This window comes from Hypanus sabinus, chromosome 12 (assembly GCF_030144855.1).
Source record: "Hypanus sabinus isolate sHypSab1 chromosome 12, sHypSab1.hap1, whole genome shotgun sequence".
Taxonomy (NCBI): Eukaryota; Metazoa; Chordata; class Chondrichthyes; order Myliobatiformes; family Dasyatidae; genus Hypanus; species Hypanus sabinus.
The window spans coordinates 105,292,395-105,305,159 of record NC_082717.1 but is presented as its reverse complement, the minus strand read 5'-3'; positions in this window follow the sequence as shown (position 1 = coordinate 105,305,159).

The following is a 12,765-nucleotide window of genomic DNA, read 5'->3' as shown; positions in this document are numbered from 1 at the left end:
CACCACTCCCAGTCTCTGTAACCACACCAGACCCACACGAATCCCTGTCTGTGTAACCACTCCAGACACACACCACTCCCTGTCTCTGTAACGACTCCAGACACACACCACTCCCTGTCTCTGTAACCACTCCAGACACACACCAATCCCTGTCTGTGTAACCACTCCAGACACACACCAATCCCAGTCTCTGTACCCAATCCAGACCCACATCACTCCCTGTCTGTGTAACCACTCCAGACCAACACGACTCCCTCTCTGTGTAACCACTCCAGACCCACACGACTCCAACTCTGTTAAACCACTCCAGTCCCACACCACTCCCTGTCGCTGTAACAACTCCGGACCCACACCACTCCCTGTATCTGTAACCACTCCGGACCCACACCACTCCGTCTGTGTAACCACTGCAGACCCACACCACTCCCAGTCTCTGTAACCACACCAGACCCACACGAATCCCTGTCTGTGTAACCACTCCAGACACACACCACTCCCTGTCTCTGTAACGACTCCAGACACACACCACTCCCTGTCTCTGTAACTACTCCAGACCCACACCACTCCCTGTCTCTGTAACTACTCCAGACCCACACCACTCCCTGTATCTGTAACCACTCCAGACCCACACCACTCCCTGTATCTGTAACTACTCCAGACCCACACCACTCCTTGTCAGTGTAACCACTCCAGACCCACACCACTCCCTGTATCTGTAACTACTCCAGACTCACACCACTCCCTGTGTGTGTAACCACTCTAGTCCAACATCACTCCCTGTCTCTATAACCACTCGGGACCCACAGCAATCCCTGTCTCTGTAAACGCTACAGACCCACACCACTCCCTGTCTCTGTAACCACTCCAGTCCCACACCACTCCCTGTGTCTGTAACCACTCTAGTCCAACATCACTCCCTGTCTGTGTAACCACTCCAGTCCAACACCAATCCCTGTCTCTGTAACCACTCCAGGTCCACACCACTCCCTGTCTCTGCAACCACTCCAGACACATACGACTCCCTGTCTCTGTAATCATTCCAGACCCACACTTCTCCCTGTATCTGTAACCACTCCGGACCCACACCACTCCGTCTGTGTAACCACTGTAGACCCACACCAATCCCTGTCTCTGTAACCACACCAGACCCACACCAATCCCTGCCTGTGTAACCACTCCAGACACACACAACTCCCTGTCTCTGTAACCACTCCAGACCCACACCACTCCCTGTCTCTGTAACCACTCCAGACACACACCACTCCCTGTCTGTGCAACCACTCCAGACACACACCACTCCCAGTCTCTGTACCCAATCCAGACCCACATCACTCCCTGTCTGTGTAACCACTCCAGACCAACACGACTCCCTCTCTGTGTAACCACTCCAGACCCACACGACTCCAACTCTGTTAAACCACTCCGGACCCACACCATTCCCTGTCTCTGTAAACACTCCGGACCCACACCACTCCCTGTCTCGGTAATCACCACAGACCCACACCACTCCCTGTCTCTGTAACCACACCAGTCCCACACCTCTCCCTGTGTCTGGAACCACTCCAGACTCACACCAATCCCTGTCTGTGTAACTACTCCAGACACACACCACTCCCTGTCTCTGTAACCACACCAGTCCCACACCACTCCCTGTGTCTGGAACCACTCCAATCCCACACCACTCCCTGTGTGTGTAACCACTCCAGACCCACACCACTCCCTGTCTGTGTAACTACTCCAGACACACACAACTCCCTGTGACTGTAACCACTCCAGACTCACACCGCTCACTGTCTCTGTAACCACTCCAGACCCACACCAATACCTGTCTGTGTAACCACTCCAGAACCACCACTCCCTGTCTGTGCAACCACTCCAGACCCACATCACTACCTGTCTGTGTAACCACTCCAGACGCACAAAACTCCCTGTCTCTGTAACCACTCCAGACCCACATGATTTCCAGTCTCTGTAACCACTCCAGACCCACACCACACCCTGTCTCTGTAACCACTCCAGTCCCACACCACTCTCTCACTGTGGAACCACTCCAGACCAACACGACTCCCACTCTGTTAAACCACTCCAGTCACACACCACTCCCTGTCTCTGTAACCACTCCGGACCCACACCAATCCCTGTCTCTGTAACCACTACAGACCCACACCACTCCCTGTCTCTGTAACCACTCCGGAACCACACTACTCCCTGTCGCTGTAACCACTACAGACCCACTCCACTCCCTGTCTCTGTAACCACTCCAGTCCCACACCACTCCCTGTGTCTGTAACCACTCCAGTCCCACACCACTCCCTGTGTCTGTAACCACTCCAGTCCCACACAACTCCAGGTCTGTGTAACCACTCCAATCCCACACCACTCCATGTCTCTGTAACCGCTCCAGACCCCCACCACCCCCTGTCTCTGTACCCACTCCAGACACACCTCACCCTATCTCTGTAACCAGTCCAGAGCCCCACCACTAGCAGTCTGTGTTACCACTCCAGACCCAAACCTCACTGTGTCTCTGTAACCACCCCAGACCCACACCACTCCCTGTCTGTGTAACAACAGGAGACCCACATAACTCACTGTCTCTGTAACCGCTCCAGACCCCCACCACCCCCTGTCTCTGTACCCACTCCAGACCCACCTCACCCTATCTCTGTAACCAGTCCAGAGCCCCACCACTCCCTGTCTCTGAAACCAGTCGAGATCCCTACCACTCCCTGTCTCTGTACCCAATCCAGACCCACATCACTCACTGTCTGTGTAACCACTCCAGACCCACCACTCCCTGTCTCTGTAACCAGTCGATACCCCCACCACTCCCTGTCTCTGTAACCACTCCAGACACACACAACTCCCTATTTCTGTAACCACTCCGGACCCACACCACTCCGTCTGTGTAACCACTGTAGACCCACACCAATCCCTGTCTCTGTAACCACACCAGACCCACACCAATCCCTGCCTGTGTAACCACTCCAGACACACACAACTCCCTGTCTCTGTAACCACTCCAGACCCACACTACTCCCAGTCTCTGTAACCACTCCAGACCCACATCACTCCCTGTCTGTTTAACCACTCCAGACCCACACCACTCCCTGTCTGTGTAACCACTCCAGACCCACCACTCCCTGTCTCTGTAACCAGTCGAGACCCCCACCACTCCCTGTCTCTGTAACCACTCCAGACACACACAACTCCCTATTTCTGTAACCACTCCGGACCCACACCACTCCCTTTCTCTGCAACCACTCCAGTCACACACCACTCACTGTCTCTGTAACCACTCCAGACACATACGACTCCCTGTCTCTGTAATCATTCCAGACCCACCACTCCCTGTATCTGTAACCACTCCGGACCCACACCACTCCGTCTGTGTAACCACTGCAGACCCACACCACTCCCAGTCTCTGTAACCACACCAGTCCCAACCCACTCCCTGTCTCTGTAAACACACCAGTTCCACACCACTCCCTGTGTCTGGAACCACTCCAATCCCACACCACTCCCTGTGTGTGTAACCACTCTAGTCCAACATCACTCCCTGTCTCTGTAACCACTCCAATCCCACACCACTCCCTGTCTGTGTAACCACTCCAGACCCACCACTCCCTGTCTCTGTAACCAGTCGAGACCCACACCACTCCCTGTCTCTGTAACCACTCCACACCCACACCACTCCCTGTCTTTGTAAACACTCCAGACACACACCACACCCTGTCTTTGGAACGACTCCAGTCCCACACCACTCTATGTCTGTGTAACCACTCCAGACGCACACGACTCCAACTCTGTTAAAACACTCCAGTGCCACACCACTCCCATCGCTGCTACCACTGCGGACCCACACCAATCCCTGTCTCTGTAACCACTCCAGTCCCACACCACTCACTGTCTGTGTAACCACTCCAGACCAACACGACTCCCACTCTGTTAAACCACTCCAGTCCCTCACCACACCCTGTCGCTGGAACCACTCCGGACCCACACCAATCCCTGTCTCTGTACCCAATCCAGACCCACACCAATCCCTGTCTCTGTAACTACTCCAGTCCCACACCACTCCCTGTCTCTGTACCCAATCCAGACCCACACCAATCCCTGTCTCTGTAACTACTCCAGACTCACACCACTCCCTGTGTGTGTAACCACTCTAGTCCAACATCACTCCCTGTCTCTGTAACCACTCCAATCCCACACCACTCCCTGTCTCTGTAACCACTCCAGTCCCACACCACTCCCTGTGTGTGTAACCACTGTAGTCCAACATCACTCCCTGTCTCTGTAACCACTCCAATCCCACACCACTCCCTGTCAGTGTAACCGATTCAGACACACACCACTCCCTGTTTCTGTAATCACTCCAGACCCACCACACCCTATCTCTGTAACCAGTCCAGACCCCCACCACTCCCTGTCTCTGTAACCAGTACAGACCCCTACCTCTCCCTGTCTCTGTACCCAATCCAGACCCACATCACTCCCTGTCTGTGTAACCACTCCAGACCAACACCACTCCCTCTCTGTGTAACCACTCCAGACCCACACGACTCCAACTCTGTTAAACCACTCCAGTCCCACACTACTCGCTGTCACTGTAACAACTCCGGACCCACACCACTCCCTGTCTCTGTAAACACTCCGGACCCACACCACTCCCTGTCTCGGTAACCACCACAGACCCACACCACTCCCTGTCTCTGTAACCACTGCAGACCCACACCACTCCCTGTCTCTGTAACCACTCCACACCCACACCACTCCCTGTCTTTGTAAACACTCCAGACACACACCACACCCTGTCTTTGGAACGACTCCAGTCCCACACCACTCTATGTCTGTGTAACCACTCCAGACCCACACGACTCCAACTCTGTTAAAACACTCCAGTCCCACACCACTCCCATCGCTGCTACCACTGCGGACCCACACCAATCCCTGTCTCTGTAACCACTCCGGAACCACACCACTCCCTGTCTGTGTAACCACTGCAGACCCACACCACTCGCTGTCTCTGTAACCACACCAGACCCACACCAATCCCTGTCTCTGTAACCACTCCAGACCCACAGCACTCCCTGTCTGTGTAACTACTCCAGACCCACACCACTCCCTGTCTCTGTAACCACTCCAGACCCACACCAATCCCTGTCTGTGTAACGACTCCAGACACACACCACTCCATGTATCTGTAACCACTCCAGACCCACACCACTCGCAGTCTGTTAAACCACTCCAGACCCACACCACTCCCAGTCTGTTAAACCACTCCAGACCCACACCACTCCCAGTCTCTGTAAGCACTCCAGACCCACAACACACCCTCTCTCTGTAACCACTCCAGTCCCACACCACTCTCTGTCGGTGTAACCACTCCAGACACACACCACAAGCTGTCTGTGTTACCACTCCAGACCCATGCCACACTGTGTCTCTGTAACCACACCAGACCCACACCACTCCCTATCTGTGTAACCACTCCAGACACACTCCATTCCCTGTCTGTCTAACCACTCCAGACCCACACCATTCCCTGTCTGTGTAACGCACTCCAGACCCACCACACCCTGTCCCTGTAACCAGTCGAGAACCCCACCACTCCCTGTCTCTGTAACCACACCAGACCCACACCACTCCCTATCTGTGTAACCACTCCAGACCCACACCATTCCCTGTCTGTGTAACACACTCCAGACCCACCACACCCTGTCCCTGTAACCAGTCGAGAACCCCACCACTCCCTGTCTCTGTAAGCACTCCAGACACACACCACTCCCTATCTCTGTAACGACTCCGGACCCACAGCAATCCCTGTCTCTATAACCGCTACAGACTCACACCACTCCCTGTCTCTGTAACCACTCCAGACCCACACCAAACCCTGTCTGTGCAACTACTCCAGACACACACCACTCTCTGTCTCTGTACCCACTCCAGACCCACATCACTCCCTGTCTGTGTAACCACTCCAGACCCACACCACTCCCTGTCTCTGTAACCACTACAGACCCACACCAATCCCTGTCTGTGTAACCACTCCAGACCCACCACACCCTGTCTCTGTAACCAGTCGAGACCCCCACCACTCCCTGTCTCTGTAACAACTCCAGACCCACACCAATCCCTGTCTGTGTAACCACTCCAGACCCACACCACTCCCTATCTCTGTAACCACTCCAGACCCACACCACTCCCTGTCCCTGTAACCACTCCAGACCCACACCAATCCCTGTCTGTGTTACAACTCCAGACACACACCACTCCCTGTCTCTGTAACCACTCCAGACACACACCAATCCCTGTCTGTGTAACCACTCCAGACCCACACCACTCCCTGTCTGTGTAACCACTGCAGACCCACACCACTCCCTGTCTCTGTAACCACTCCACACCCACACCACTCCCTGCCTTTGTAAACACTCCAGACACACACCACACCCTGTCTTTGGAACGACTCCAGTCCCACACCACTCTATGTCTGTGTAACCACTCCAGACGCACACGACTCCAACTCTGTTAAAACACTCCAGTGCCACACCACTCCCATCGCTGCTACCACTGCGGACCCACACCAATCCCTGTCTCTGTAACCACTCCAGTCCCACACCACTCACTGTCTGTGTAACCACTCCAGACCAACACGAATCCCACTCTGTTAAACCACTCCAGTCCCTCACCACACCCTGTCGCTGGAACCACTCCGGACCCACACCAATCCCTGTCTCTGTACCCAATCCAGACCCACACCAATCCCTGTCTCTGTAACTACTCCAGTCCCACACCACTCCCTGTCTCTGTACCCAATCCAGACCCCACCAATCCCTGTCTCTGTAACTACTCCAGACTCACACCACTCCCTGTGTGTGTAACCACTCTAGTCCAACATCACTCCCTGTCTATGTAACCACTCCAATCCCACACCACTCCCTGTCTCTGTAACCACTCCAGTCCCACACCACTCCCTGTGTGTGTAACCACTGTAGTCCAACATCACTCCCTGTCTCTGTAACCACTCCAATCCCACACCACTCCCTGTCAGTGTAACCGATCCAGACACACACCACTCCCTGTTTCTGTAATCACTCCAGACCCACCACACCCTATCTCTGTAACCAGTCCAGACCCCCACCACTCCCTGTCTCTGTAACCAGTACAGACCCCTACCTCTCCCTGTCTCTGTACCCAATCCAGACCCACATCACTCCCTGTCTGTGTAACCACTCCAGACCAACACCACTCCCTCTCTGTGTAACCACTCCAGACCCACACGACTCCAACTCTGTTAAACCACTCCAGTCCCACACTACTCGCTGTCGCTGTAACAACTCCGGACCCACACCATTCCCTGTCTCTGTAAACACTCCGGACCCACACCACTCCCTGTCTCGGTAATCACCACAGACCCACACCACTCCCTGTCTCTGTAACCACACCAGTCCCACACCACTCCCTGTGTCTGTAACCACACCAGTCCCACACCACTCCCTATGTCTGTAACCACTCCAATCCCACACCACTCCCTGTCTCTGTAACAACTCCGGACCCACACAACTACCTGTATCTGTAACCACACCAGTCCCACACCACTCCCTGTGTCTGTAACCACTCCAATCCCCCACCACTCCCTGTGTGTTTAACCACTCCAGTCCCACACCAATCCCTGTCTGTGTAACCACACCAGTCCCACACCACTCCCTGACTGTGTAACCACTCCACTCCCACACCACTCCTTGTCAGTGTAACCACTCCAGACCCACACCACTCCCTGTCTCTGTAACCAGTCGAGACCCCCACCACTACCTGTCTCTGTACACACTCCAGACCCACATCACTACCTGTCTGTGTAACCACTTTAGACGCTCAAAACTCCCTGTCTCTGTAACCACTCCAGACCCAGACCACTCCCAGTCTCTGTAACCACTCCGGACCCACACCACTCCCTGTGTGTGTAACCACTCTAGTCCAACATCACTCCCTGTCTGTTTAACCACTCCAGACCCACACTACTCCCAGTCTCGGTAACCACTCCAGACCCACATCACTCCCTGTCTGTTTAACCACTCCAGACCCACACCACTCCCTGTCTGTGTAACCACACCAGACCCACCACTCCCTGTCTCTGTAACCAGGCGAGACCCCCACCACTCCCTGTCTCTGTAACCACTCCAGACACACACAACTCCCTATTTCTGTAACCACTCCGGACCCACAGCAATCCCTGTCTCTATAGCCGCTACAGACCCACACCACTCCCTGTCTCGGTAACCACTCCAGTCCCACACCACTCCTTGTGTGTGTAACCACTCCAGTCACACACCACTCCCTGTCTGTGTAACCACTCCAGTCAAACACCAATCCCTGACTCTGTAACCACTCCAGGTCCATACCACTCCCTGTCTCTGTAACCACTCCAGACACATACGACTCCCTGTCTCTGTAATCATTCCAGACCCACCACTCCCTGTATCTGTAACCACTCCGGAGCCACACCACTCCGTCTGTGTAACCACTGCAGTCCCACACCAATCCCTGTCAGTGTAACCACTCCAGACACACACCACTCCCTGTCTCTGTAACCACTCCAGTCCCACACCACTCTCTGTCTGTGTAACCACTCCAGAACAATCCCACTCCATCTCTGTGGAACCACTCCAGTCCAACACGACTCCCACTCTGTTAAACCACTCCAGACACACACCACTCCCTGTCTCTGTAACCACTCCAGACACATACGACTCCCTGTCTCTGTAATCATTCCAGACCCACCACTCACTGTATCTGTAACCACTCCGGACCCACACCACTCCTTGTCAGTGTAACCACTCCAGACCCACACCACTCCCTGTATCTGTAACTACTCCAGACTCACACCATTCCCTGTCTCTGTAAACACTCCGGACCCACACCACTCCCTGTCTCGGTAATCACCACAGACCCACACCACTCCCTGTCTCTGTACCCAATCCAGACCCACATCACTCCCTGTCTGTGTAACCACTCCAGACCAACACCACTCCCTCTCTGTGTAACCACTCCAGACCCACACGACTCCAACTCTGTTAAACCACTCCAGTCCCACACTACTCGCTGTCGCTGTAACAACTCCGGACCCACACCACTCCCTGTCTCTGTAAACACTCCGGACCCACACCACTCCCTGTCTCGGTAACCACCACAGACCCACACCACTCCCTGTCTCTGTAACCACTGCAGACCCACACCACTCCCTGTCTCTGTAACCACTCCACACCCACACCACTCCCTGTCTTTGTAAACACTCCAGACACACACCACACCCTGTCTTTGGAACGACTCCAGTCCCACACCACTCTATGTCTGTGTAACCACTCCAGACCCACACGACTCCAACTCTGTTAAAACACTCCAGTCCCACACCACTCCCATCGCTGCTACCACTGCGGACCCACACCAATCCCTGTCTCTGTAACCACTCCGGAACCACACCACTCCCTGTCTGTGTAACCACTGCAGACCCACACCACTCGCTGTCTCTGTAACCACACCAGACCCACACCAATCCCTGTCTCTGTAACCACTCCAGACCCACAGCACTCCCTGTCTGTGTAACTACTCCAGACCCACACCACTCCCTGTCTCTGTAACCACTCCAGACCCACACCAATCCCTGTCTGTGTAACGACTCCAGACACACACCACTCCATGTATCTGTAACCACTCCAGACCCACACCACTCGCAGTCTGTTAAACCACTCCAGACCCACACCACTCCCAGTCTGTTAAACCACTCCAGACCCACACCACTCCCAGTCTCTGTAAGCACTCCAGACCCACAACACACCCTCTCTCTGTAACCACTCCAGTCCCACACCACTCTCTGTCGGTGTAACCAATCCAGACACACACCACAAGCTGTCTGTGTTACAACTCCAGACCCATGCCACACTGTGTCTCTGTAACCACACCAGACCCACACCACTCCCTATCTGTGTAACCACTCCAGACCCACTCCATTCCCTGTCTGTCTAACCACTCCAGACCCACACCATTCCCTGTCTGTGTAACGCACTCCAGACCCACCACACCCTGTCCCTGTAACCAGTCGAGAACCCCACCACTCCCTGTCTCTGTAACCACACCAGACCCACACCACTCCCTATCTGTGTAACCACTCCAGACCCACACCATTCCCTGTCTGTGTAACACACTCCAGACCCACCACACCCTGTCCCTGTAACCAGTCGAGAACCCCACCACTCCCTGTCTCTGTAAGCACTCCAGACACACACCACTCCCTATCTCTGTAACGACTCCGGACCCACAGCAATCCCTGTCTCTATAACCGCTACAGACTCACACCACTCCCTGTCTCTGTAACCACTCCAGACCCACACCAAACCCTGTCTGTGCAACTACTCCAGACACACACCACTCTCTGTCTCTGTACCCACTCCAGACCCACATCACTCCCTGTCTGTGTAACCACTCCAGACCCACACCACTCCCTGTCTCTGTAACCACTACAGACCCACACCAATCCCTGACTGTGTAACCACTCCAGACCCACCACACCCTGTCTCTGTAACCAGTCGAGACCCCCACCACTCCCTGTCTCTGTAACAACTCCAGACCCACACCAATCCCTGTCTGTGTAACCACTCCAGACCCACACCACTCCCTATCTCTGTAACCACTCCAGACCCACACCACTCCCTGTCCCTGTAACCACTCCAGACCCACACCAATCCCTGTCTGTGTTACAACTCCAGACACACACCACTCCCTGTCTCTGTAACCACTCCAGACCCACACCACTCCCTGTCTGTGTAACCACTGCAGACCCACACCACTCCCTGTCTCTGTAACCACTCCACACCCACACCACTCCCTGTCTTTGTAAACACTCCAGACACACACCACACCCTGTCTTTGGAACGACTCCAGTCCCACACCACTCTATGTCTGTGTAACCACTCCAGACGCACACGACTCCAACTCTGTTAAAACACTCCAGTGCCACACCACTCCCATCGCTGCTACCACTGCGGACCCACACCAATCCCTGTCTCTGTAACCACTCCAGTCCCACACCACTCACTGTCTGTGTAACCACTCCAGACCAACACGACTCCCACTCTGTTAAACCACTCCAGTCCCTCACCACACCCTGTCGCTGGAACCACTCCGGACCCACACCAATCCCTGTCTCTGTACCCAATCCAGACCCACACCAATCCCTGTCTCTGTAACTACTCCAGTCCCACACCACTCCCTGTCTCTGTACCCAATCCAGACCCACACCAATCCCTGTCTCTGTAACTACTCCAGACTCACACCACTCCCTGTGTGTGTAACCACTCTAGTCCAACATCACTCCCTGTCTATGTAACCACTCCAATCCCACACCACTCCCTGTCTCTGTAACCACTCCAGTCCCACACCACTCCCTGTGTGTGTAACCACTGTAGTCCAACATCACTCCCTGTCTCTGTAACCACTCCAATCCCACACCACTCCCTGTCAGTGTAACCGATCCAGACACACACCACTCCCTGTTTCTGTAATCACTCCAGACCCACCACACCCTATCTCTGTAACCAGTCCAGACCCCCACCACTCCCTGTCTCTGTAACCAGTACAGACCCCTACCTCTCCCTGTCTCTGTACCCAATCCAGACCCACATCACTCCCTGTCTGTGTAACCACTCCAGACCAACACCACTCCCTCTCTGTGTAACCACTCCAGACCCACACGACTCCAACTCTGTTAAACCACTCCAGTCCCACACTACTCGCTGTCGCTGTAACAACTCCGGACCCACACCATTCCCTGTCTCTGTAAACACTCCGGACCCACACCACTCCCTGTCTCGGTAATCACCACAGACCCACACCACTCCCTGTCTCTGTAACCACACCAGTCCCACAACACTCCCTGTGTCTGTAACCACACCAGTCCCACACCACTCCCTGTGTCTGTAACCACTCCAATCCCACACCACTCCCTGTCTCTGTAACAACTCCGGACCCACACCACTCACTGTATCTGTAACCACACCAGTCCCACACCACTCCCTGTGTCTGTAACCACTCCAATCCCCCACCACTCCCTGTGTGTTTAACCACTCCAGTCCCACACCAATCCCTGTCTGTGTAACCACACCAGTCCCACACCACTCCCTGACTGTGTAACCACTCCACTCCCACACCACTCCTTGTCAGTGTAACCACTCCAGACCCACACCACTCCCTGTCTCTGTAACCAGTCGAGACCCCCACCACTACCTGTCTCTGTACACACTCCAGACCCACATCACTACCTGTCTGTGTAACCACTTTAGACGCTCAAAACTCCCTGTCTCTGTAACCACTCCAGACCCAGACCACTCCCAGTCTCTGTAACCACTCCGGACCCACACCACTCCCTGTGTGTGTAACCACTCTAGTCCAACATCACTCCCTGTCTGTTTAACCACTCCAGACCCACACTACTCCCAGTCTCGGTAACCACTCCAGACCCACATCACTCCCTGTCTGTTTAACCACTCCAGACCCACACCACTCCCTGTCTGTGTAACCACACCAGACCCAACACTCCCTGTCTCTGTAACCAGGCGAGACCCCCACCACTCCCTGTCTCTGTAACCACTCCAGACACACACAACTCCCTATTTCTGTAACCACTCCGGACCCACAGCAATCCCTGTCACTATAGCCGCTACAGACCCACACCACTCCCTGTCTCGGTAACCACTCCAGTCCCACACCACT